Source organism: Castor canadensis, chromosome 7 (assembly GCF_047511655.1).
Source record: "Castor canadensis chromosome 7, mCasCan1.hap1v2, whole genome shotgun sequence".
In the NCBI taxonomy this organism is placed as follows: domain Eukaryota; kingdom Metazoa; phylum Chordata; class Mammalia; order Rodentia; family Castoridae; genus Castor; species Castor canadensis.
Window position 1 is genome coordinate 78348916 of NC_133392.1, and position 24804 is coordinate 78373719.

The 24804-nt window shown below is 36.5% G+C and overlaps 1 protein-coding gene across 10 annotated transcripts in view; it reads left to right on the forward strand.

Annotated features, from left to right (window-relative positions):
• The window catches only part of Zfand4 (zinc finger AN1-type containing 4), a 101382-nt gene that overhangs the window by 18656 nt on the left and 57922 nt on the right, over positions 1–24804 (forward strand). Inside the window, exon 1 of one of the 10 annotated variants that reach the window (XM_074079438.1) lies at positions 9627–9704. The exons of 8 other annotated variants lie outside the window; for them this stretch is intronic. The gene's annotated coding sequence lies outside the window, so the exon portion shown is untranslated. Of the gene's footprint in view, positions 1–9626; positions 9705–17100; positions 17124–24804 lie in introns of those variants that run through there. One more of the 10 variants, XM_074079443.1, reaches the window with a different exon arrangement.

The window sequence follows — 24804 nt, forward strand, 5'->3', positions numbered from 1 at the left end:
TTTTATTCTTTCAACACTTTGAATATTTCACTCTACTTTCTCCTCTTGCTTACATGATTTCTGAAGAGAAGTCAGCTGTAGTTTTATTGTCCTTGCTCTTATAGTAAGGTGCTTTTTCCCCACCTTTGATTTATTTAAAGGTTTTTCTCTTTGTCTTTACTTTTCTGCTATTTGATATGATATACCTAGATTTAGGTATATTTCTAGATCTTTCTTTTCTTTCTTGGTATTTATCCTGTTGGTATTTTCCATGCTTTCTGCAACGATAATTTGGCATTATTTCATTAATTTTGGAAAATTCTGGAATATTATCAAATATTCCAGAATATTCTGGAATATATTATTAAATGTATCTTTTATTTCTTTTCCTTTTCTTAAGGTGCTGGCCATCAAACTCTGGGCTTTGCATCTGCTAGGCAAGCACCCTACCCCACTGAGCCAAATCCTTTTAGGAAGTTTCCATTGATGTTTCTTTACATTATGGATTCTTTCCTCATGTGTCTAGTCTGCTCATAACCCATCGAAGGCATTCTTTATTTATTTTAGAGTTTTCATTTTTAGCATTTAGCTTTTATTCTTTCTTAGAGTTTCAGTCTCTACTTATGTTGCCCATTTTTTCTTTCATGTTGCATAGTTTTCCATTAATTTCTTAAGCTTATTAATCATAGTTATTTTTGTTTACCAATCTAATTCCAAGATCTCTGTCATGTTTGAGTCTAGTTCTGATGCTTGTTTTGTCTTTCCAGAATGTTTTTTCTTGTTTTTTTTTAGCATGACTTGTAATAATTTTGTTGAAAGCCCAATATATCGGGTCATAAAAAAATTAAGTAAATAGGACTTTAATGTAAGGTTTTATATTAAACTGGCAAGGAGTTGGATTGTGTTTATGTTTGCTGTGTTCATAAGCTCCACAGTTCAGATTTCTTATTTTATTTCCTTTTTTGACTTTGGGTTTCCCTAAGAACTCCTCCTTAGAACAAAATCCATTGTTAATATACTGGGGCCTTGTTAGTGTGGTGGTAAGCTACTAAGGAGGAGAAATATTCTATAATTTTATTATTAAATTTCAGCCTTATAGTTAGTCTATGTCCCCTCAACCCTCTTAGTAGGTGAGATAGGAGAACTAGAGGGACCTTGTCTCTAGGAATAGGCTTTAGGCTTTTGTTATAGGAAGTGTTCTGGCTTTTTTCTTTTCTTTTTTTTTTTTTAAAAGTGCTTTCCTTTTCCCTGCTCCTGTCCAAGCTCTAAGGGAATCTTCCTTGATTCTTCATAGTGAGCACCCTGAGGGGTTCCATAGAGATAAAACTCACAAAAATATGGGGTCCTAAGAATGTGGCCCTCAGGAATGTGTTAGTCTCATGCTAGTCCATACTTAAAATCTACCAATTCATGAAAATTACCATGTAAGTGTTCTTTCCAGTTTATAGCTTTAGAGGCTCTGCCTCAGATAAGTAGCTGTTGACAGTAACTCTGAGGTGGTAGTTTTCTCTGCAACCTCATTTCTCTGATGGTTCCAGGGAAACTTGTTGGTTTAAATTTGTTCAGCTTTTTTCTTGAAAGGATGGAATTGGTTCTTTTTAAGCTCTTTACATATTGGAGCTGAAACTGGAAGTCTCAACTTTTTCCTTTGAATGTAATCATTTACTTAAAATGTTTGTCCAGGACTGGTGTAGTGACACAAGTGGTAGAATGCCTGACAAGCTAGCATGAGGCCCTGAGTTCAAACCTTAGTACTGCAAGAAAAAAAAAAAAGCAGTGATAATAAAATGTTTGCCCAGAACTATGCTATGTATGCCCTTCAAACTGAATTTCATTATCATTAAATTCTTTGTTTTGCAAAAAATATTTATTTAAATAATTGTAGCAGCCATTTAAAGTCTGCAACCACAGCAATATATAGAATTGGATTTATCACTTGTGGTTTATACTTAAGATTCTGACTAGTAATACTGAATATGTTTTCATTTATTTTCAGGTTCTAACAAACTCTTTTTAAAATATAACATGCATCATAAACTTATTATGTTTGTTTCCTAAGACTGCTATAACAAGGGCCCACAAACTGGATGACTTAAGCAATAAAAAAAATATATTATCTTATAGTTCTAGAGACTGAGGATATCCAAGATTTCAGTGTTGGAAGCATTGGTTCCTCCTGTGCATTATTAGAATCTGTCCCCTAACCTTGACCTAGTTTCTCAGGGTTTGCTGTCAGTCTTTCTCATTCATTGGTTGATGGAAGCATCATCTCGATCTCCTTACATAATGATCCCCCCCTGTATCTGTCTCCACATTCCCCTTTTTACAGGGACACCAGTCATATCGATTAGTCCAACGTGAAGTCCCTAATGACTTCATTTTAACTTGATAATACCTGTAAGAAACCCTGTCTTCCAAGTGAGCTCACATTCTGAGGTACTGGGACTAAGGTCTTCAACCCATGAAATTTGAGGGGACATAATTCAACCTAATAAGTAGATACTTCTATCAGTGTTTGAAAACATTTTCTGCCATGTAGCCATCACCACAATCAAGATAAAGAAGAGACCAGGGTGTGGTACATTCCTGTAGTCCCAGCTATTCCAAGGCTGAGGTAGGAGGATCATTTGAGCCCAGAAATTCAAGACCAGCCTTGTCAATGTAGCACAACTTGACAAAAAAAAAGAATCAAAAAAGATATAGAACAGTTTCATCACCCACTGAAAGTCTCCTAGTGCCTTTTGTGTTCAACCCCTTCATCTATAGCCAGCCTCTGGCACATACGGTTCTGGTTTTGTTCCCACATTTTGCCTTCCCAGAATTTCATATGAATAGAATCACATATAATATAGTCTTTAAGTCTGATTTCTCTCACTTATAGTACATTTGAGATATATCCATATTGTTGCATGTGTCAATAGTGCATTGTGTTTATAGCTTTCCAGTGTATGTATATACTGTAGTTATTCATTCCCAAGTTGAGACATCTGTGTAGTTTTCACTTTTTGGTGATTACAGAGAAAGCCATATGAACATTAACCTACATCGGAACATAGGTTTTCATTTCATTTGGGTAAGTACTTAGGAGTGCAATTGCTAAATTATGTAAAAAGCATGTATTTACCTACATAAGAAACTGCTACACTACTTTTCAAAGTGACTGTATCAGTTTGCACTCCTGTGAGTAATACACAGTTATGTGCCTTGTAACAATGTTTCGGTCGAAGATGGTGGTCCCATAAGGTTGTTTCACCTACAGTGTCATCTTGTCTTAGTTTGTGTAAGTGCTATTTATAATGTTCACACAGTAATGAAATTACCAGTGATCAGTTTTGTAGAATAGCTCTCTGTTGTTCAACTGTACATGACTATCAAAGTTGCAGTTGTTCTACGTCCTCGTTAGCATTTACTATACTATCTGAATTGTGTTTTTTTTTTTTTTTTACAATTTAATAGGTATTGATGATATTTCACTATGGCTTTAATTTGCATTTCCCTATTGACTATTTTAAACATTTTTTCATTTCCTTGTCACCTCTCCTAATAAATTCAGGCTATTGTTACAGAATACCAAAAAATGGGTGGTTAAACAACAGAAACCTATTTCGACAGCTATTCAGGCTGGAGAGAACAAGGTCAAGGAACCAGCAGATCTAATGTCTGGTGAGGACAATCTCTCTGGTTTGCACACAGCTGTTTTCTGAGCATATTCTCATCTCTCTTATGTTTCTTATGAGGGCACTAATTCCATTCTTGAGGTCTTCACCTGCATTATCTAATTACCCCTAAAGGCCAACCTCTAATACCATCACATTGAGGGTTTACGCTTCAGCATATGACTTGGGGGAATACAGACATTCAGTTCATCACATCATCTGTTTGCCTTCTTTCCAGAGATGTCTGTTCAAATTTTTGCCCATTTAAAAATAAGTTTTTTGTTTTCATGTTATTATTTTGAAGAGTCCACATTCCATTATGGTTTTTGTCTTCTTTAATCCATGAACTATTTAGAGATGTACTTTTGTTTCTAGAATGAGAAAAGTTTTAAAAATCATTTCATTATTAATCACTAATTGCAGGATATCAAATAGAGCATTTATGATGAACATGGATTTTTCTTTTTGGGGAGACTTTCTGCTTCAATTTCATTACTTATTATAGATTTATTTAGTCCATTTAAATTCTCTTGGTTTGATTTCCATTTGGTTTTTTTTGGAGACTTTTCTCTATCTTTGTTAAGTTCCTCTTTCACATCTTGTATTGCCTTCTTTATTTCATTTACCTCTTTTTTTAATATCTTCCTTGGTTTTTTTCTGATGTTTGTATCTTCTTTGAGTTCATTTAGTTATTTCTGTGTCTTCTGGAGGGTTTATTTTTTTTTTAATCTGTATTCTCTCAGGATTCATTGAGTTGTTTTTGCATGTCCCCTTTAAGCTTCTTAAGCATTCTTATCATTCTTTTGACCTCAGAAACTGAGGTTTCATCCCCTTCACTGTTCACCAAATCCTCTATTGTGTGATTGTAAGAGAGAAAGTAAGAGAAAAAAATTTTTTATTAGTATGTATTCATTGTACGAGGGGATTTCATTGTGACAATTTCAAATAGGCTTACATCGTACATTGGTTAGATCACCCCCACAATCTCCCTTCTTCAATCCCCTCCCTGCCCCACTTGAAGTAATTGCAGGAGGTTTCATTGTTCTATTTTGTATATGTATATGAAGTCCATTAACCATATTCCCTCACCCTTGTCTCCTCCATTCACCCTCCCCCCTCCTATACGTATCCCCCTCCACTGTATCTATTTTACAGTCCTATCTTTCATTATTAATTCATAAGTCAGTGTTCAAAAGGGTTTCTCGATGTATCCCTGCTATGAGTATATTTTACTTCGGTCACTTCAGCCCCCTCCATTACTCCCTTACCCCTTCTTTCCCTCTCCCGTTATTCAACAGCTTTCAGTATATAATGTTATATCCTGTACTGCAGAGATTTTATGCATTTCAGTATTGTTGACTGTCATTCTCTTTTTCTTTCTCTCCCCGCTGAGTTCCATAGAGAAGTTCCACTATTATAAACATGTTCTACATATAAGTTTGTATATGATCATGTTTGGTTTTGTTTATATGTTTATCTTTTGGATGTCTTCTACATATGAGGGAAAACATGCAACCTTTGTCTTTCTGAACCTGGCTTAACTTCACTTGGTGTCCTCCAGTTGCATCCATTTACCTTCAAGCCATGTGGTTTCATTTTTCCTTAAGCTGAAGGAAACTCGTGTGTGTGTGTGTGTGTGTGTGTGTGTGTGTGTGTGTGTGTGTGTGTGTATCACATTTTCTTAATCCATTCATCAGTTGTAGGACATCTGGGTTGATTCCAAAGCTTGGCTATTGTGAACAGTGCTGCAGTAAACATCAGTGTGCAAATGTCTTTGTTGTATCCTGACTTACATTCCTTTGGGTAAATGACCGGATGTGGTATCACTGGATCATATGGTAGTTCTGTTTTTTTAAGGAATCTTCATACTGCTTTCCATAATGGCTGTATTAATTTGTGCTCCTGTTTCACTGCATCCTTGCCAACATTTGTTGTTTTTGCTCTTAAAGATGGCCGTTCTAAGTGGGGTGAGATAAAAATCTTAGTGTAGTTTTGATTTGTATCCTTTTCTAGCCAGGGATGTTGAACATTTCTTCATGTTATTTATTGGTCATTTGTACCTCTTCCTTTGAAAATTCCCTATTCAATTCATGTGCCCATTTCATCATCGGGATGCTGATTCTTTGGGAGCTGAGTTTGTTGAGCTCCCTGTAGATTCTGGATGTTAATCTCTTATTGGATGAATAGCTAGCAAAGATTTTCTCTCATTTTGTTGGCAACCTCTTAAGTCTAGTGACTGTTTCTTTTGTTGTGAAAAAGAAATTTTTAAATTAAAAAAAAATTTTTAATTCTGAATTCCTTTCCTGTTGTGGAGATGAGTGAGTTTCTTTTGTGTTCTCTCCTCCAATATTTGGTTCTCAGCTTTTAGACTGCAGCTGTTACTCTGGGTACTGTCCCTTTAGACAAGGGCTTTGTTTGGGTCCCTGCCTCTTCTTTGGATAGATTTGTTGGGCTGGATGGCAATCAGTAGTGCCCTCCCTACTGTGTTGGTTTGAAGTGCGGCATGCTCACTGATTAGCCACAGGCTCTGTTAGTGGAGGCAGTTGGGTTTTCCCAGGCTCATTGTCCTGACCTGTGCTGAGTAGCCCCAGTTGTTTGGCCAATAGTTCTCCCTCTCTGAGAGGGCAGCCAGTTTCAGCTAGCTACTAGCTTCTCTGAGGTATTTTAATGAGTTATTATTTCCCACAGTCTGCTCTCTTTGAGATCTTTCTTTGTAGAGAGAAGCTAGAAGCTGTGGGCTGAGCTGCCCTCCCTAGGCAGGATGGGAGATTTCACTCCTTTTAGTAGGCCAAAAGCTTTCTCCTGGAGGGTGTGATCAGTGTCAGCAAGCCAAACTGGACTGTAAGGTATCTTTCAGGACTGATAGCAGCAAGCCCACCTACATGGATTGTAGGACCTCTCTCCTGTAGTGGAGGTCTTAGATCCAGGGCCACAGGTAGCAGGGCAGTTCCACAGCAGAGCTTCTTATTCCCTTTCTCCACATCTGGGACTTCCTATGCACTTGCAGGCTGGGCTCATTGTCCTGCCCTGTGTGTAGATTTTTAGTACTTCAAGTGGAGAAAAGAGATGAATAAAAAGCCCCTATGCCTGGGGTGGGTTTGCACTTCACAAGGCTTATTTAAAGGTTGGCCATTGGTCTTTGTAGATACATCTGCCTATATCTTGGGACCTCTTATTTGACTGATTAGCCAGAACACTTTCCCTTGCTACCACAAACCTAAGGTTATCTTTTAGGCCTGTGGGAATTCAGTGTTCTGGGTCTATCAGCAATCTACCATTTTTGGTTCTTATATCTTTTTTCCAATTCTTAAAGAAGATTCTGCGATCACTGATAAGAAACATGTCTACTTTTATAATATTTGTCTTTAGCACTAATTCCTCCTAAGTACTACAATACTGGTATCCCTCACATTTTGATGTGTTGTGTTTTCACTTTCATTCCGTTCAAATTAATGTGTGATTTTTCCTATTGGTTTCTTTCTTGATTGATGAGTTGTTTAAAAATATGTTGTTTAGTTTCTAAGAATTTAAGAGCTATCTGGCTTTTAGGAGAGCAGTACTGGGGTTTGAACTCAGGGCATTGCACTTGTGTGGCAGGTACTCTACTAGTTGAGCCATGCGTCCATCCCTTTTTGCTTTAGTTATTTTTCAAATAGAGTCTTGAGTTTATGCCCAAGATGGGAGCGTGACTCAATTGGTAGAGCACCTGCCTAGCAAGCATAAGGCTCTTAGTTTAAAACCCAGTACCATCAAAAAGAAGGAAAAAAAAAGTCAGTACATCTTTTGGAGGTAACATATAATAGATCTTGCTTTTTAAAAAAATTAATCTAATAATTTCTGTATTTTAGTTGTTTCTAGACCACTTTATTTAAAATAAGTACACATGTAAATGAGTTTCTGTTTGCCATCTATTCATCTGTTCATTGTTCCCTTTAAACTCTTTTCCATCTTTGTGTTGGGTTAATCATACTATTACATTCTCATTTTGTTCTTTGTTGGTTCATCACCTACAACTCTTTGTTTTGGTATTTTAGGTATTGCTTTGAGGATCTGTAATATGCATCTTTAACTCAAAGTGATACTCACTTATAAGAACTTACAATAATATACTCCCATTTCTCCCCTGCTGGCCTGTGTGTTATTATTGGCCTGCATTCTCCTTTAACATGAGTCCTGCAATACATTATTACTGTTTTCAATTGTCTTGAAAATCTTTAAGCAATAAGAAAACAAAGTTCATGTAGTTGCTATTTCCAGTGCTTTTAATTCCTTTACATAAATCCAGATTTTCATTTGGTTCTTCCTGAACATCTTCAACATCTTATGTGGCATAGGTTGGCGAGTAAAGAACTATTTCAGCTTTTGTGTGGCATAAATATCTATATCTTACTTTTTTTTACCTTTCACAACTTGAGGTAATATTCACACAACATAAAATTCACTGTTTTAAAGTGTATAATTCAGTAATTTTTACTATATTCACCATGATACACATACATGAACACTATTTCATTCCATAATATTTCTATTATTCCCAAAGTGTCCTTGTGCCTCCTAATTTCCCATTACAACCCCTAACATCTGCTAATCAGCTTTCTGTCTTTATGGATTTGCTTATTCTGGACACTTCATATATAAGTAATATCATACAATATGTGGCCTTTTGTTTTGGCCAAATACATATATCATGTTGTAGCATGTGTTTTCATTCCTTTTTATGGATGAATATTATTACATTGTACACACATACCACATTTTATTTAATTGTTCATCAGTTGAAAATTTGTTCTATTTCCATTTTTGAATATTATGAATAGTGCCGTGAAGAAAATTCATGTAAAGGTTTTTGGGTGAACATATGTTTTCATTTTGCTTGAGTATAGATGTCGGAATATTAATTTCTGTAGGCTGGTGTCCTTTTATGGTGTCCTTTGTTGTTCAACAGTTTATACTTTTCATAAATTCCAATTTGTATTTTTTACCTTTTGCTGCTTATATTTTGCTGTCATATTTAAAAAGCCTTTATGTATAAGCCAGTTGTGGTAGTTCACATCAGCAATTTGGGAGGTGGAAGCAAGAGGATTACTCATTTGAGGCCAGGCCAGGTAAAAAGTTGGTGAGACCCTATCTCGAAAACAAAAATACCAACTGAAGAGGACTGGTGGCCTGGCTCAAGTGGTAGAGCCTAGCATGTGCCATGCCCTGAGTTCAATCCCCAATACCATAAAGAAAAGATCAAAAAGCTAAAAAAGAAACCATTGTGTGTAATCCAAAGTCAAAAAAATGTACTATGTTGTGATGGTTCTTTTTTTTTTTTTCTTTTCTGCAGTGCTGGGGATTGAACTTTGAACCTAATGAGGCATGCTAAACAAATGCTGTACCATTGAACCACATCCCAAGATCATTACATTATTGTGTTTTTAGAAGAGCTTTTTAAATTTACCTCTTTTAGAGCTTTCCCTTTTTTTTACTCGACACAAAGTTCATATTGTATAAAATTGTCCATTTTAAAGCATGTGATTCAGTGGCTTTTAATAAGTTCACAATATTGTGCAGGTGTCACTCTATCTAGTTCCAAGACATTTTCATCACTCCAAAGGGAAACCCTTATCTAAAATCATTTTTCCACCTACTTTTGGCCTCTCACTTCTATTTCATTTTGGCTTGGTTGTAAGATTTGAAATTAGGAAGCATGCATCTTCTAACTATCTTTTTTAGGACTGTTTTGACTATTCTGGATCCCTTACTTTTCCACGTGAATTTCAGGGTCAGCTTTTCCATTTCCGCAAAAGATGCAGTTTGAATTTGAGAGGAGTTGTGTTGAGTCCATAGATCAGCTTGGAAAGTAATGCCATCTTAATGATAGTCTTTCTAGTCATGAGCACAGGCTATCTTTCCAATGACTGATGACTTCATTACTTTCAACATTTTTATAGTGCTCAGTGTACTTTACTACTAAATTTATTCTGTTTTTCTTTGTTTTTTTGAGACAGGATCTTGCTATGTAGCCCAGGCTGATCTTGAACTTGAGATTCTTCTGCTGCTACCTCCCAAGTGCTGGGGTTGCAGGTATGTGCCACCACACTGCTCTTTTTTATTATTTTTCATGTTGTTTCAGATGGACTTATTTCCTTTATTTTTTGTATTTTTAATTATTACTGTACAGAAATATAGTCAGCACTCTGTGTCTGGGTTCCACATTCATGGATTCCATCAACTGCAAATAGAAAATAATTCAGGAAAGAATGCATCTTTATGGACTTTTTTCTGGTCATTCCTTATATAAAACAGTATAGCAATATTATGTACCATTTACATTGTATTAAGTCATATTAGTAATCTAGAGATGATTTAAAGTTTGCAGAAGGGTGTACCTAGGCTATATGCAGATACAACATTTTATAAGGGACTTGAGCATCTGCAAATTTTGGTGTCCATCCACAAATATTCTGGAACCAATCCCTGATGGGTAACGGGACAACTGTAAAATTGATTTTTTGATATTGATATATCTTGTAACTTTACCGGATTCATTTATTTGCTGTAGTCATTTTTGCGTGTGTTTTCCTTAGTGTTTTCCACACTTAAGTCATGCTGTTTATGAATATAGGTAGTTTTACCTGTCCCTTTTGAGTATTAATGCATTTTATTTCTGTTTCATGTTTAATTGTCTTGGCTAGAACTTCAGTAAACTGTGGAATAGTAGCAAAAGTGGACATACTTACGTTCTTCCAGATTTTAGGAGGAAAATGCTCAATCTTTATATTAAAGATGATGGAAAGTCATAATGAAACCTTTTACTTTGTACAATTAATATACAGTAATTAAAAAGCAAAAAGAAATAAAAGATGATGTTACCTATCAGTTTAGATGTGGCTTATCAGGTTTAGGAGATTTCCTCCTGTTTATAGTTTGGTAGATTTTTTTCAGATGCTATTTCTGCATCTATTGAAATGATCAAGTATAATTTGTCCTTTATTAATATTTGTACTATATTGACTGACATTGTGGGTTGAGCCAACTTTGTATTCTTGGGATAAATTACACTTTGTCATAGTATATGATACTCTCAATATGCTGTTGTATTCTGTTTGCTTATATTTTGTTGAGGGTTTTTTCAACTATATTCATAAAGAATATTGGCTAAGGGCTGGGGAATGGTAGCTAAGTGGTAGAGCACTCGTCTAGCATGTTCAAGGCCCTGGGTTCCATCAACAATACCAAAGAAAAATATTGGCCTATAGTTCTCTTTTCCTTTAGAGTCTCAGGAATAACTGTCCTGATAGAATGAATTGGGAAGTATCCCATCCTCTTTTATTTTTAGGAAGAGTTTCTGAAGGATTGTGTTCTTTAAATGCTTGGTAGAATTTAGCAGTGAAGCCACCAAGTTCTGAGCCTTTTTTCTTGGAAGGTTTTTTTGCCTACTGACTCAATCTCTTTATATTTTATAGGTTTATTCAGTTACTCTATTTCTTCTTGAGTCAATTTTTATAGTTTGTACATTTCTAGGAATTTGTGTCATCTAGGTGATGTAATTTGTCAGTATATAATTGTTCATACTATTCCTTTATTGTTCCTTCATATTATTCCTTTGTAATCCTTATTTCTATAAGGCCAGTAGTAATGTCTCCAATTTTATTACTGATTTTTGTAATTTGAGTCTTCTCTTATGTTCAGAGAGAGACGTTTTCTTCAAAGAACCAACTTTTCAAAGAAACATTTTTTGTTTCATCAGTTTTCTCTGTTTTTCTGTTCTCTATGTTATTTATTTTCATTATTCCTTTCCTGCTGTGAGTTTAGTTTGGTTTTCTTTTTTAGTTTTATACTTTTATTTTATTTTATAGTTTTATTTAAGAAATGTGCTAAGCATTGCCTTTGTACTATTCCGTTGTTTAGAGTATGTTGTAATTCACATACATTTATCTTTAAATATTTTCTAATTTGTCTTGTGCTTTCTTTTTTGACTCATCAGGTTTTTAGGAGCATTTGTTTAATTTGTGAATTTTCAAAATTCATTCTGTTTTTATTTATAGTTTCAGTCCATTGTGGTCAGAAGACATAGTTTGTATTGTATCAATCATTTTAAATTTACTGAGATTTGTTTTGTTGCGTGACAGCATATTCTGGAGGATGTTCCATGTACAATTGAGAAGAGTGTATGCTGCTTTTTCTAGGGTAAAGTGCTCTTTAGATGTCAGTTGGATCTACTTGGTTTATATTGATATTCAGGTTTTCCCTTTTCTTAGTGACCTTCTATTTAGTTATTCTATCATTAAAAATGGTATGTTGAGCTCTCTAACTACTTTTGAAATATTTTTTCCCTTCAATTCTGTCTCCGTTTCATTTATGTTGAAACTGTTGCTAAGTGTATGTTTGTAATGATATCTTGTTGACTCATTGACTCATTTTTACTTAATGTCCTTTGCCTCATTACGTTTATTGTCTTGACGTCGTTTTCTGATATTATTGTAGCTGTCCAAGCTCTTTTTTTGGTTATTGTTCACATGATACATCTTTTTTGATCCTTTTAGTTTTATTCTGTGTTTTTAGTTTCTTCTGATTTCTGCCCTTTAATTGGAGAGGTTTTTTTTCTTTTTGGGTAGGGGGGAATGGGGTTTGAACTTAGGGTTTCATGCTTGCAAAGCAGGTGCTCTACTGATTGAGCCATACCTAGTCCTAATTAGAGAGTTCAATACACTTTTATTTAACATCTTGTGTGATAGGAAGACTTCTGCCATTTTGCTATTTGCTTTCTAAATATGCGTTTTTTTTGTTCTTCTGTTTCTGTTTTCTTTTGTGATAAGTAGATATTTTCTTGCTCATCATTTAAATTCTCACATATATTATAGTTACCATTACCATTATTTTCTTAATGTTGGCCCCAGAAATTACTATTATACAATTAGCATCTTAGAATCCAGTTCACATCACTAATTTTAATGGTATACAAAAATTTTGCTACTTCTCTTAGTTTCACTTTATGCTGTTGTTACTACAAATTCCACCTTTATACATTGTGTGCATATCAGTATAGACTCATGATTATTGCCTTATTCAGTTGTCTTTTAAGTCAGATTGGAAAAAGAGTTGTGCACTTATATGCCCTCTTTATATTTTCCATTCTGGTTGTCTTCACAGGTGTCCTTTGTTTCCTTGTATAGAGACAGATTGGTTTCCAGTGTCCTTTCATTTTAACACTTGATTATGATTCCTTATAACACTTGATTGATGATTCCTTATAGCATTTATTGTGGCAGAGCTGCTAGTTATAAACTCTTAATATTTGTTTTTCTGGGATTGTCTTAATTACTCTTTCATTTTTGAAGGATAATTTCATTGGGTATAGAACTCATGGAGAACAGTTTTCTTTTTTTTTTTTTTCCACTCCTGAGCTCTTGTTTTATTATTTTTATTTTTTTTTTCATTTTTCTTTTATTATTCATATGTGCATACAAGGCTTGGTTCATTTCTCCCCCCTGCCCCCACCCCCTCCCTTACCACCCACTCCACCCCCTCCCACTCCCCCCCTCAATACCCAGCAGAAACTATTTTGCCCTTATCTCTAATTTTGTTGTAGAGAGAGTATAAGCAATAATAGGAAGGAACAAGGGGTTTTGCTGGTTGAGATAAGGATAGCTATACAGGGCATTGACTCACATTGATTTCCTGTGAGTGTGTGTTACCTTCTAGGTTAATTCTTTTTGATCTAACCTTTTCTCTAGTACCTGGTCCCCTTTTCCTATTGGCCTCAGTTGCTTTTAAGGTATCTGCTTTAGTTTCTCTGCGTTAAGGGCAACAAATGCTAGCTAGTTTTTTAGGTGTCTTACCTATCCTCACCCCTCCCTTGTGTGCTCTCGCTTTTATCATGTGCTCATAGTCCAATCCCCTTGTTGTGTTTGCCCTTGATCTAATGTCCACATATGAGGGAGAGCATATGATTTTTGGTCTTTTGGGCCAGGCTAACCTCACTCAGAATGATGAGAACAGTTTTCTTTTAGCATTTTGAATATGCCATCTCTCTGACTTCTGATCTGCCTGGTTTCTGATTAGAAATTAGCTTTAATTTTATTGAGAATCACTTGTATGTAATGACTAGCTTCTCTCACTGCTTTACCGGACCCTGCCTTTAAAGCAAGGTGTCCTGGCATATGCCTGTAATCCAAGCAATCTGGAGGCTAGATGTAGAAGAATTATAAATTGGAGGCCAGCCTGGATTATTTCATGAGAGAGAGCCTGTCTTAAAAACAAAACAAAATAAAAATTGTTTGGTTTTTTTTTTAAATTATTTTTTGATTATGCTCTATTTCAATATTGATCTCTTTGGTTTGGAACTCATTGAGGTCCTTAAAAATGTGGGTTAATGTTTTTCATCAGACTTAGGGATTTTTAAGCCATTATTCCTTCAAATATTTGTTCTAACCCTTTATATTTCCTGAGACTCCCATTGTGCATGTGTTTGCTTAATTGACCTGTCCCAAAGGTCTCTTAGGGTGTTCATGTTTCTTTATTTCAGAGACTAGGTAATCAGTTGATCTGCCTTCAGGTTCACCATTTCTTTCTTCTGCTTTCTCTGATCTGCTGATTAGCCCCTCTAGTAAAATTTAAATTTCAGTTACTAAAATTTCAAATTCTGAATGTCTATTTAGCGTTATTTTTATTACTTCTTTATCTTTATTGGTAGTTTCTGTTTGGTGAGATGGGTGGTTTTCTTTAGATTTTATAACATACTTAAAATAACTCATTTGAAGTCTTTGTTCTGAGTTCATTTATCTCTTTATTAATCGTGATCTTAGTTTCATTTTGGTGTTTATACAGTGCTTCTATGGTTTCTTTTATTTCTTCTTGTGCTTTTTCTAATTCTTTATTTTTGTTGTCTTTGAATTTCTTGAGTGTCTCCTGTATGTTTTGGTTGACCATATCCAGTATCATCTCTATAAAATTCTCATTGATTATCTGTAGTATTTCTTCTTTTAGATTGTTCTTGTGGGTTTCATTGGATTCTTTGGCATCGTTTATCTTCATTTTGTTGGAGTCTGGATCTGAGTATCCGTTTTCTTCATTTCCCTCTGGTTTCTGTACTAATTTTTTGCTGTGGGGAAACTGGTTTTCCTTTTTTTTCTGTCTTCCCGTCATTGCCCTTGGTGTTTTTATTGTCCCTGTACTGTGTGCAATTAAGTATTTTCTAGCTTGTAGTAATAACAATGGCGATATTTAGAATGGAAGGGTAAGAGGAGATGGAAAGCAAAGAAGTTAAAGGAAAAGGGAAAACCATATAAACAAACTAGTAGAAAAAAACAAAACAAAGAAACAAAGAAAAGTTTCAAAGATATAAACAGGGAGAGATAGTGTACTAATCAACAGTAAGCTGAACAGGCATTAGAGAGACAGAGAGGATTGAAAATAAAAAATAAAAATAAAAATAAAAAATAAATAAATGGAAAAGAAAATCTCCAAGTTCAAATGCAATAAAGTTTCAGTCTTAATAATTTTGGTGTTAGTCCCTCAGCCTGCAATCCTGGAGATGGTGTCTCAGAAGTAGTTCTGTTGTCTCATCAAAGGGGAAAAAACTAAAAAAAACAACATAAAACAAAATAAAACAAAAAAACCCACAAAGTATCCCAAGTTCAAATGCAATACAGTTTCAGTAAGTTTTTCAGCATGCAGGTGTAGTTCAGTTGTTGTCTCATCAAAGGTAGGGAGAAAAAAAAAGAGTCTGGAGACAGTTCTGTGAATTGCTGTCTGAGGCTGTGGCTCACCTGCGTGCTGTTGTCAGCCTGCTGTTGCTGGAGGCTTTATTTATGCAGATCTCAGGAGTGAGCTCCTTAACACTCACCTAGTCCCTTTGAGTTCTCCTGCGTGGGACCGCCACTGCTACAAGCTTTCCCCTTTCCAAGCACACTGGGGGAGGTGACACTGTACCAGCTTTCTCAGGCCTGTGTGTTTATTTACAGTTCACATGGGAAGTGGGTCTTTCCCCCGTCCTGTGGAGTGTTCCTTCTGCTGCCACTTTTACAAGCTTTCCTGCTCCTGGTTGCTGGGCATGTGCCACCACTCCTGCCTTCTCCAGCAGGCTTGTTGTGAGGGTTTTCCCCTCCCCCCGCTTTGGTGCTCAGGGCACCCTGCCCTCTTTGTTATGTGTCTTTTTTGTTGTTACTGCTTATTAATCAGTTTTTTTTCCTTTTTTCCCTGGGTGGGGTCGGTCTGTCCAGGGGGCTGTACTGATCTGGCCCAGGGTTGTCTGTGGGAGTATCGCGTGCTGCTTAGCTCACCTTGTGGTCCACGTCTTCCCAAGCTATCTGGGTGCTGCCGTCTGGCAGCAGTGCTGGAACCCTCCTGGTTTCTCCATTTAATGTGAAGTGGAGATGCTATGCGCGGGCTGGAGGTGTGGAGGAGTCAACGTTTTGCCTCTTCTTGGTGGTTTTTCCTGTAAGGTGTATCTCCAGCATCTCTCCAAGATTTTACTTTAGGAGGCTCGCTTTCTGCTTCCTCCCTCTAGCCACCATCTTGGAATCTCAGTCCATTTTAAGTCTTTGTCTAGTAAGTCCAACCACTACTTTTTTTCATGGACTATTTGTATTTATCACTTCTCCCCCATTATGACCATATTTTTGTTTGCTTGTCTTTTAATTTTTGTTACAATTTATTCAGTTTTTAATATTTTGATTATTTCAATGTGACAAATCAAGATATGAGATTTTCCCCCCTCCAGGGTTTTTGTTTTACTTTTATGAATTAATTTCGTAAAGTTTATGTTCTTTTACATTTGTTGTCCAACGGTCTCTGTACAGAAATATAGTGGTCAACTGAAGACAGAGATTTCCTTAAATGATTGTAATAAAACTATTTCCAGTGTTTGCAGAGGAGTGTGTGTGTGTGTGTGTCTGTGTGTGTTCCTGTGCGTCTGTGTCTGTGTCTTTGCCACACTGTTGGCACTCAGCCAGGCAGTTTACAGCTCTGTTTTCACCTTCACTTCCTACTTGTCCAGAGCCTCAAAGTTGGCCAAAAGTGAGAGCTTAGGGCCTTCTCAGCATTTTCCTGAGGATGCTGACATGGGCATGGGCATTGCTATCTAGATCCCCCAGGAGCATTTCAAAGTTTTCAAGTCTCCTATTCCCCAAAGCATCTTACTCCCATGCTTTCTATACCCAGGGTTTTGGCTAGGCTATTGTTTACCTGAACTATTAACTTACTTTCTCAGGCAGTACCAACTAAAACTTTTGCCTCCAGCAGTGGTTTTTGTTGAGTTAGGTAAAATAAAACAAGCTATTTGAGAGGTTCTTCCAGTGAGCTGCCAAATGGGTAAAAAACAAATAATTTCCATTATTTTGTGAAGTCGTTTATGTTCTTTTTGGTACTGGGACTGGGAACCAAAAAGTTATTCTTTCTTTCTTTTCTTGGCCAGGGCAGAAACATGTACTCTGGATTCAGGGGCGGGATCAGTCCTTCTCGAGCTACAGTAAGGAGGGAGGTTCCCAGAAGAAAAGTAAGGTATTAATACAAAAAGTCTAGGATGGATGGGGCAGGCAACAAACTGTGTAAGAACCAGATGAACAGCCTCATGGTTGTAAGGGGTTAGTTTCCCGCTCCTAGACCCCTACCAATGCATGTCAGTTAAAAAAAAAAAATCAGCTTGAGTCTGGAGAGGTATAGCATTTGGTTCAAAGTCTCACAGCTAGCGCTGGTAGGGACCTCAAATTCAGAGTGTTTTACTTCTGAATCCCAGGGGCTGGAAAGATACTTGTCAAAACAAGAATACTTGCACTTGGTCTGAGAGTGCTGGGATCAATTGTGAGAACAGGAGAAGAGATTGAAAACGTGTATGCAGGCCAAACTAGGGAAATGCTACTTAATATTTGCTAAACACTCAGCATGTTCCCAATTTCAGAGAGCGCATGATGGATTCAGAATCCAAAAGACTTTATTTTGAACAGTTTTTACAATTCTGTATTTTCTGTTATGGAGGAGTATATTCCTAGAAAAGTTCCTTTCTCCACCATTTTTCCTGACATGGTATCTGGGGAACTCCTGTAACAAAAGAAGTCTGGTGTGGCCATACCAGGCAGACAGTGGGTCTAGTGACCTCCTAAGAAAACTGTCTGCTAGGTACAGACATTAGCTGCAGGATTACATAGGGAGAAACAAAAGGGGGGATGTAAGAAGCATAGTTGAGCAGTCTTGGTTAAACTGTGGTCTGTTTGGTTGGTCATTTTCTCAGGTCTGGTTCTGCAGGGTCCTCCTGGGGGTGGGAAGAAATGGGAATGCCTAAATGACTTGCTGGAACTTGAGTTAAACTGGGGAGGAGAAATTATTTTAAAGAGTGAGAACAAGCTAGAGTTGCAAGATGGAGTTAGCTGGAGCAGTGGCAGGGTCTTCCTTTTTCATGTTTAGAGTACTAGAGGTCTCTAGGCACTTCCCTGGTGATGTGGAACAAAACATCATAAAAGCTGGTGGTTGATAATGTCAATTATGATGTTCCTATAAATCTTAGAAATATCTTATTGTTTTCTTGGTGTCTCTGGCCTTGGAGGGGAAGGAGAGAAGTTAAATTCATCACTAATCTACCTTGTATTACCAGTTGTAGATAGATATTCCTTAAATGATAAACATGTCTACGTGCAGAGTCGAGCAGGAATTGGACCCAAAGATTAAGGTAGGAAAAGAGACAGACACACTATGAAGGCAGAGATGCCAAGCTTTTATCCTGTTTTAAGTCTAACCACCAGACATGTGTAGGCCCAAGTGAAGAGTCAATATTCTCTGGAAAAGTAGCCCTTGAGTCCCTCTTACAACATTGTTATTTCATGATATTAATTGTAAATGTTTCTTGTACTGATGCTAATTATGGCTTTTGGATCTGCAAATATATCTATCTTCAAGTTGGTCTAATTTTTGCCTCACTTTCCTTCCCTGTAACACTGCTGGGAACTTCTTGCAAAGCAGGAAACTGGTCTTATCTCAGGGGTCCCTTGATTTGTTTTCCATCATTCAGAGATCACTTTCTTCTTATCGTTTGATGTTCCAGTACCTTGATACTCATTGTTTCATATATTTCTTGATTTTTGTTGTTTTGGGTCCTTGCTGCTCCATCTTAACTGCTACAGCACTCCTAGAGGAAGGTATACTTTCCCTAGTCTTAGTAGGCATGTGTTGATTGTTACTACTCTCTTACTTTGGGTTTTCTGTTACATTTGGAAGAAGGGTCTTTATACCCTGTAATTTCAGACTATAGGTACTTTTTAAATTTGAAGATGGACTTTATTTTTGTTTATGTTGATATTTTCACTGAATGTCTAGGAAAGGAATGGAATGAAACCCTACTGTTGTAACAACTATGATAGGAAGTAACCTCAGTCACTAGAAATGCTTAACTTCTAGTATTTCCTATACACACCCTGACTCTTTCATGGGAATAATGTATTTTTGCCTCTTTTGGGGTTTTTGTTTGTTTGTTTTGGTAGATTTCTTTTTTTTAGGTTGAGAAAGTGTCTTTTATTACTCTGTCATAATTTGAAATCATTATTATTTTAATGACTGATTCCAGAATTTTTAGAGAAATAACTTTGAGGAAAAAACTTGATAAGTTACTTGGAGTAGATAGCAGGTCCCTTAAAGCATAGATATCAGAAGAAAATCACAGCTGTTCTTCTCCTATGGGGGAAAAATGATGAGAATGCTATTAATACAAAAAACTGAAAGAAACAGTGAGGTGTTGGGATGGTTAACTTTATGTGTTAACATGGCTGGTCCATAGAGTGCTCAGATATTTGGTCAAACGTTATTCTAGATGTTTCTGAAAGGGATTATTAGCATTCATTTATTTAAAAAAAATTTATATGTATTCATTGTGATTGGGTGACTCATACATATGCTTAATACAGGAATACCAAGTTTTTTAAAAATAGAACATTCAGCATTTTAAAAGATGTTTGGGGCCTTAATTAAATACTGGTTAAGATTCAGTTACTTCAGTAACTTTTAATACTTCAAAGTCATTAATGTCATCACTGTACAGTACTGAAGAAGTACCCCATGTAAATAATTTCCAGTATCATGCCAAGAAAACCTTATTCTAGGTATTTTCCCTTTTCTTCCTATACAATTAAAATGAACATTAGTATGTTTTTTTACAAATGTTTTATTTTAATGAAGCTGGTACAGGCCAAAGAGTAAAAGTAAAATCAAAAAGAGCAGAATTCTGTTGTTTACACTTCTACATTAATGACTTTATTAACTGTTAATGAGAACTGGAGCTTTTCTGGGTTCTTCTGACAAGATTTGTTTAAATCTTAAAATGCTTTCACTTCAGTAAGCCATCTTTGGAGTTTAAATTTGATATTCCTCTTCTTTTGATGCACCCATTCAATTTAAAAAGTAGCCTCAAGTTAAGGAAAAATCATTTCCCACAGTTCAGTTCGATGAATGTCCTAGTCAAAGAGTGAAACAATCCCATGCTAGAACTTTATGACCAACTGGAAAATTGTTAGAAACTCTTGTATTGGTCTCTCTTATGGGATTAACATTTACAATCTGTGGACTTTGGACTTTGCACCTTCTTTTCTTTTTTTGCAGTCCTAAGGCTTTGAACAAGCTAGGCAAGCACTCTGCCACTGAGCTACAGTGCCACGCTTAAGTCATTCACTTTGAATAAAGCAAATATTGCCTTCTGTCATGTGGATGGCCCTGAAAGAACACAAAGGCCGGCCGTTCTTGAGCAAGAGACAGTTCTCAAGTGATGCCTTCAGACTTGAGCAGTAACATTGGTCTTCCTGATTGTCCAGCAGACAGCTGACAGCCCTTGGACCTGAACTTGAGTGTCAGTCTCTTTAGTCTCCATCCTGCAGCCTTCAGACTTGAAATGCTACACACTGATTTTTTTTTTCTTTATTGATGCGAAGTCTCACTATATAGCCTTGTGTTACGGGCCTTGAACTTGCTCTGTAGCCCAGGCTGGCCTCAAACTTCAGATCCTCCTTCCTCAGTCTTCTGAGTGCTGGGAATACAGCTGTGAAGCATCATACTGTGAGAAAAATGATCTTTTCTATCAAAGTACATGTCACCCTCTTAGATTACTTAAAATTCCTCAGGTCACCATCTTTGGTGACTCGCGTTGTTTAAAGGGTTCCTGTTTCTTCTTCCAGATTCTTGTACACCCCCAATGCTCATGAAAATTGCCCACCAAATTACATGCCCTAACCCATCTCCCAAGCCTTTTAACCAATCGAGCAAGACTGTGAACCTTTGACCAGGACAAATCCCAGGTAAGGGGCAGGTGCAACTGTGTCAGGAATATGAGGAGAAGCCACTGTTAGCCGTTTTGTGTTGGAGTCTGCTTAGCTGGAGCGAGCACATGCTTGCACCCTTATGATCAAAAGAAATTGCCTTGTCAAGACTTTTTCTGTTTCTTGTGTCTGTTTTGGGTACTGGAGGGTCTTTAATTTCAGCAATACTTTGATTTTAATTCTTCTCTCTTTGAATATGTGTGTGGAGTTGTTGTATGTCCCTCACCCTGCTTTTGCTGCATCTCACAAATTTTGTTAAGTTGTATTTTCATTTTCTTTGTAATATTTAAAACTTTCTCTTGAGATTTGTTCTTTGTCTTGTGTTTTTAGAAATGTGTTGTTTAATCTCTAAGTATTTGGGGGATTTTCTAGCTGTCTCTGTAGTGATTTAAAGTTTAATTCCATTGTGCCCTGAGAGCAGATGTGATATATGGTTTACATTTATAATTTTTCCTGAAGTAAAGCTGGGCATGGTGGTGCCTATATCCCAGCCACTTGGGAGACTAAGGCGAAAGAATTGCTTTATGCTAAGAGTTTGAGGCGAGCCTAGGCAACACAGAATGACTCCATCTTGAAAAAAATAATTAAAGTATGTTTTGTGGTTCAGAATGTGATCTATCTTGAATGTGATCTATCTTGGTGAGTGGTCCATGTAACCTTTTTTTTCTTTTTCAAGACAGTGTCTCACTATATAGCTCAGGCTGGCTTTGACGTCACCAAGTTGGCCTCAAACTCAGCATCCTCCTGCTTGAGTCTCCTGAGTGCTAGGATTTCAGGCACACACTACTATAACTGGATTTCTATGACCTTGATTAGAATGTATATTCCTGAAGTTCACATAAATATAAACAACCAGTTGTTTATATTTATGTACACATAAATATAAACAACCCAGTTGTTGAGTTCAACTATGTCCTGACCAATTTTCTGCCTGCTAACTTTGTACATTTCTAATAAAGAGATGTTGAATCCCTCAAGTATAATAGTGAACTCATCTGTTTCTCCTGTATCCTTTCAGTTTTTACTTCACATAGTTTACTGATCTCGTTAGACTCATACACATTAAGGATTGTCTTGTCTTGGAGAGTGGAAGATTTTAAAATTACTTAATGCCCTTCTTCATCCCGGGTAACTTACTTAATTCTGAGGTTTAATCTGTCTGCAATTAATATTGGTATTTCTGCATTCTTTTGATTAGGCTAGACTGTGCTATCTTTCGCTCTCCTTTTATTGTTTTTTTTTTTTTTGGTGGGCCTTTTGACTTTATTTTTTCTTGGAGAAGTATTTCTTTGTGAGTTATTTTATTTTATTTATTTATTTATTTAAAATTCGTATGTGTATACAATGTCCCCGTCAGTACCCGGCAGAAACTATTTTGCCCTTATCTCTAATTTTCTTGAAGAGAGAGTATAAGCAGTAATAGGAAGGACCAAGGGTTTTTGCTAGTTGAGATAAAGATAGCTATACATGGAGTTGACTTGGTTGATTTCCTGTGCATATGTGTTACCTTCTAGGTTAAATCTTCTTGATCTCACCTTTTCTATAGTTCCTGGTCCCCTTCTCCTATTGGCCTCAGTTGCTTTAAAGTATCTTCTTTAGTTTCTCTGCGTTGAGGCAACAAATGATATCTAGTTTTTGAGGTGTCTTACCTATCCTCATACCTCCCTTGTGTGCTCTCGCTTTATCATGTGATCAAAGTCCAATCCCCTTGTTGTGTTTGCCCGTGATCTAATGTCCACATATGAGGGAGAACATACGATTTTTGATCTTTTGGGCCAGGGTAACCTCACTGAGATTACCCTCCAATCCCATCCAATTCCATCCATTTACCAGCGAATGATAACATTTCATTCTTCTTCATGGCTGCATAAAATTCCATCATATATAAATATCACATTTTGTTAATCCATTCGACAGTAGTGGGGCATCTTGGCTGTTTCCATAACTTGACTATTGTGAATAGTGCCTCAATAAACATGGGTGTGCAGGTGCCTCTGGAGTAACTGTGTCACAGTCTTTTGGGTATATCCCCAAGAGTGGTATTGCTGAATCATATGGTAGATCAATGTTTAGGTTTTTAAGTAGCCTCCAAATTTTTTTCCAGAGTGGTTGTACTAGTTTATATTCCCAGCAGTGTAAGAGGGTTCCTTTTTCCCCGAATCCTCGCCAACACCTGTTATTCGTGGTGTTGCTAATGATGGCTATTCTAACAGGGGTGAGGTGGAATGTTAGTGTGGTTTTAATTTGCATTTCCTTTATTGCTAGAGATGGTGAGCATTTTTTCATGTGTTTTTTGGCCATTTGAATTTCTTCTTTTGAGAAAGTTCTGTTTAGTTCACTTGCCCCTTTCTTTATTGGCTCATTAGTTTTGGAAGAATTCAGTTTTTTAAGTTCCCTATATATTCTGGTTATCAGTCCTTTGTCTGATGTGTAGCTGGCAAATATTTTCTCCCACTCTGTGGGTGTTCTCTTCAGTTTAGAGACCATTTCTTTTGTTGAGCAGAAACTTTTTAGTTTTATAAAGTCCCATTTATCTGTGCTATCTCTTAATTGCTGTGCTGCTGGGGTTCCATTGAGAAAGTTCTTGCCTCTACCTATTAATTCCAGAGTATTTCCTACTCTTTCCTGTACCAACTTTAGAGTTTGGGGTCTGATGTTAAGATCCTTGATCCATTTTGAGTTAATATTGGTATAGGGTGATACACATGGATCTAGTTTCAGTTTTTTGCAGACTGCTAACCAGTTTTCCCAACAGTTTTTGTTGAAGAGGCTGCTTTTTCTCCATCGTATATTTTTAGCTCCTTTGTCAAAGACAAGTTGGTTATAGTTGTGTGGCTTCATATCTGGGTCCTCTATTCTGTTCCACTGGTCTTCATGTCTGTTTTTGTGCCAGTACCATGCTGTTTTTGTTCTTATTGCTTTGTAATATAGTTTGAAGTCGGCTATCATGTTATCTCCAGCATTGTTCTTTTGACTGAGTATTGCTTTGGCTATTCGTGGCCCACTGTGTCTCCATATAAATTTAACAGTAGGTTTTTCAATCTCTTTAATGAATGTCATTGGAATTTTGATGGGAATTGCATTGAGCATGTAGATTACTTTTGGGAGTATAGACATTTTTAGTATGCTGATTCTACCAATCCATGAGCATGGGAGATCTCTCCACTTTCTATAGTCTTCCTCAATCTCTTTCTTCAGAAATGTATAGTTTTCCTTGTAGAGGTCGTTCACATCTTTTGTTAGGTTTACACCTAGGTATTTGATTTTTTTTGAGGCTATTGTAAATGGAATTGTTTTCATATATTTTTTCTCAGTTTGTTCATTATTAGTGTATAGAAATGCTAATGATTTTTCTATGTTGATTTTATATCCTGCTATCTTGCTATAGCTATTGATAGCATCTAGGAGCTTTTGATTAGAGTTCTTTGGGTCTTTAAGGTATAGGATCATGTCATTTGCAAATAAGGATATTTTGACATTTTCTTTACCTATTTGTATTCCTTTTATTCCTTCTTCTTGCCTAATTGCTCTGGCTAGGAATTCTAGTACTGTGTTGAATAGGTGTGGAGATAGTGAGCATCCTTGTCTGGTTCCTGATTTTAGAGGAAATGGTTTCAGTTTTTCTCTGTTAAGTATAATGCTGGCTGTAGGTTTGTCATATATAGCTTTTATAATGTTGAGGTACTTTCCTTCTATTCCTAGTTTTCTTAGAGCTTTTATCATGAAATGGTGTTGGATCTTATCAAAGGCTTTTTCTGCATCTATTGAGATGATCAAGTCGTTTTGTCTTTGCTTCTGTTAATGTGGTTTATTACGTTTATTGACTTTCGTAAGTTGAACCACCCCTGCATTCCTGGGATGAAGCCTACTTGGTCGTGGTGAATAATCTT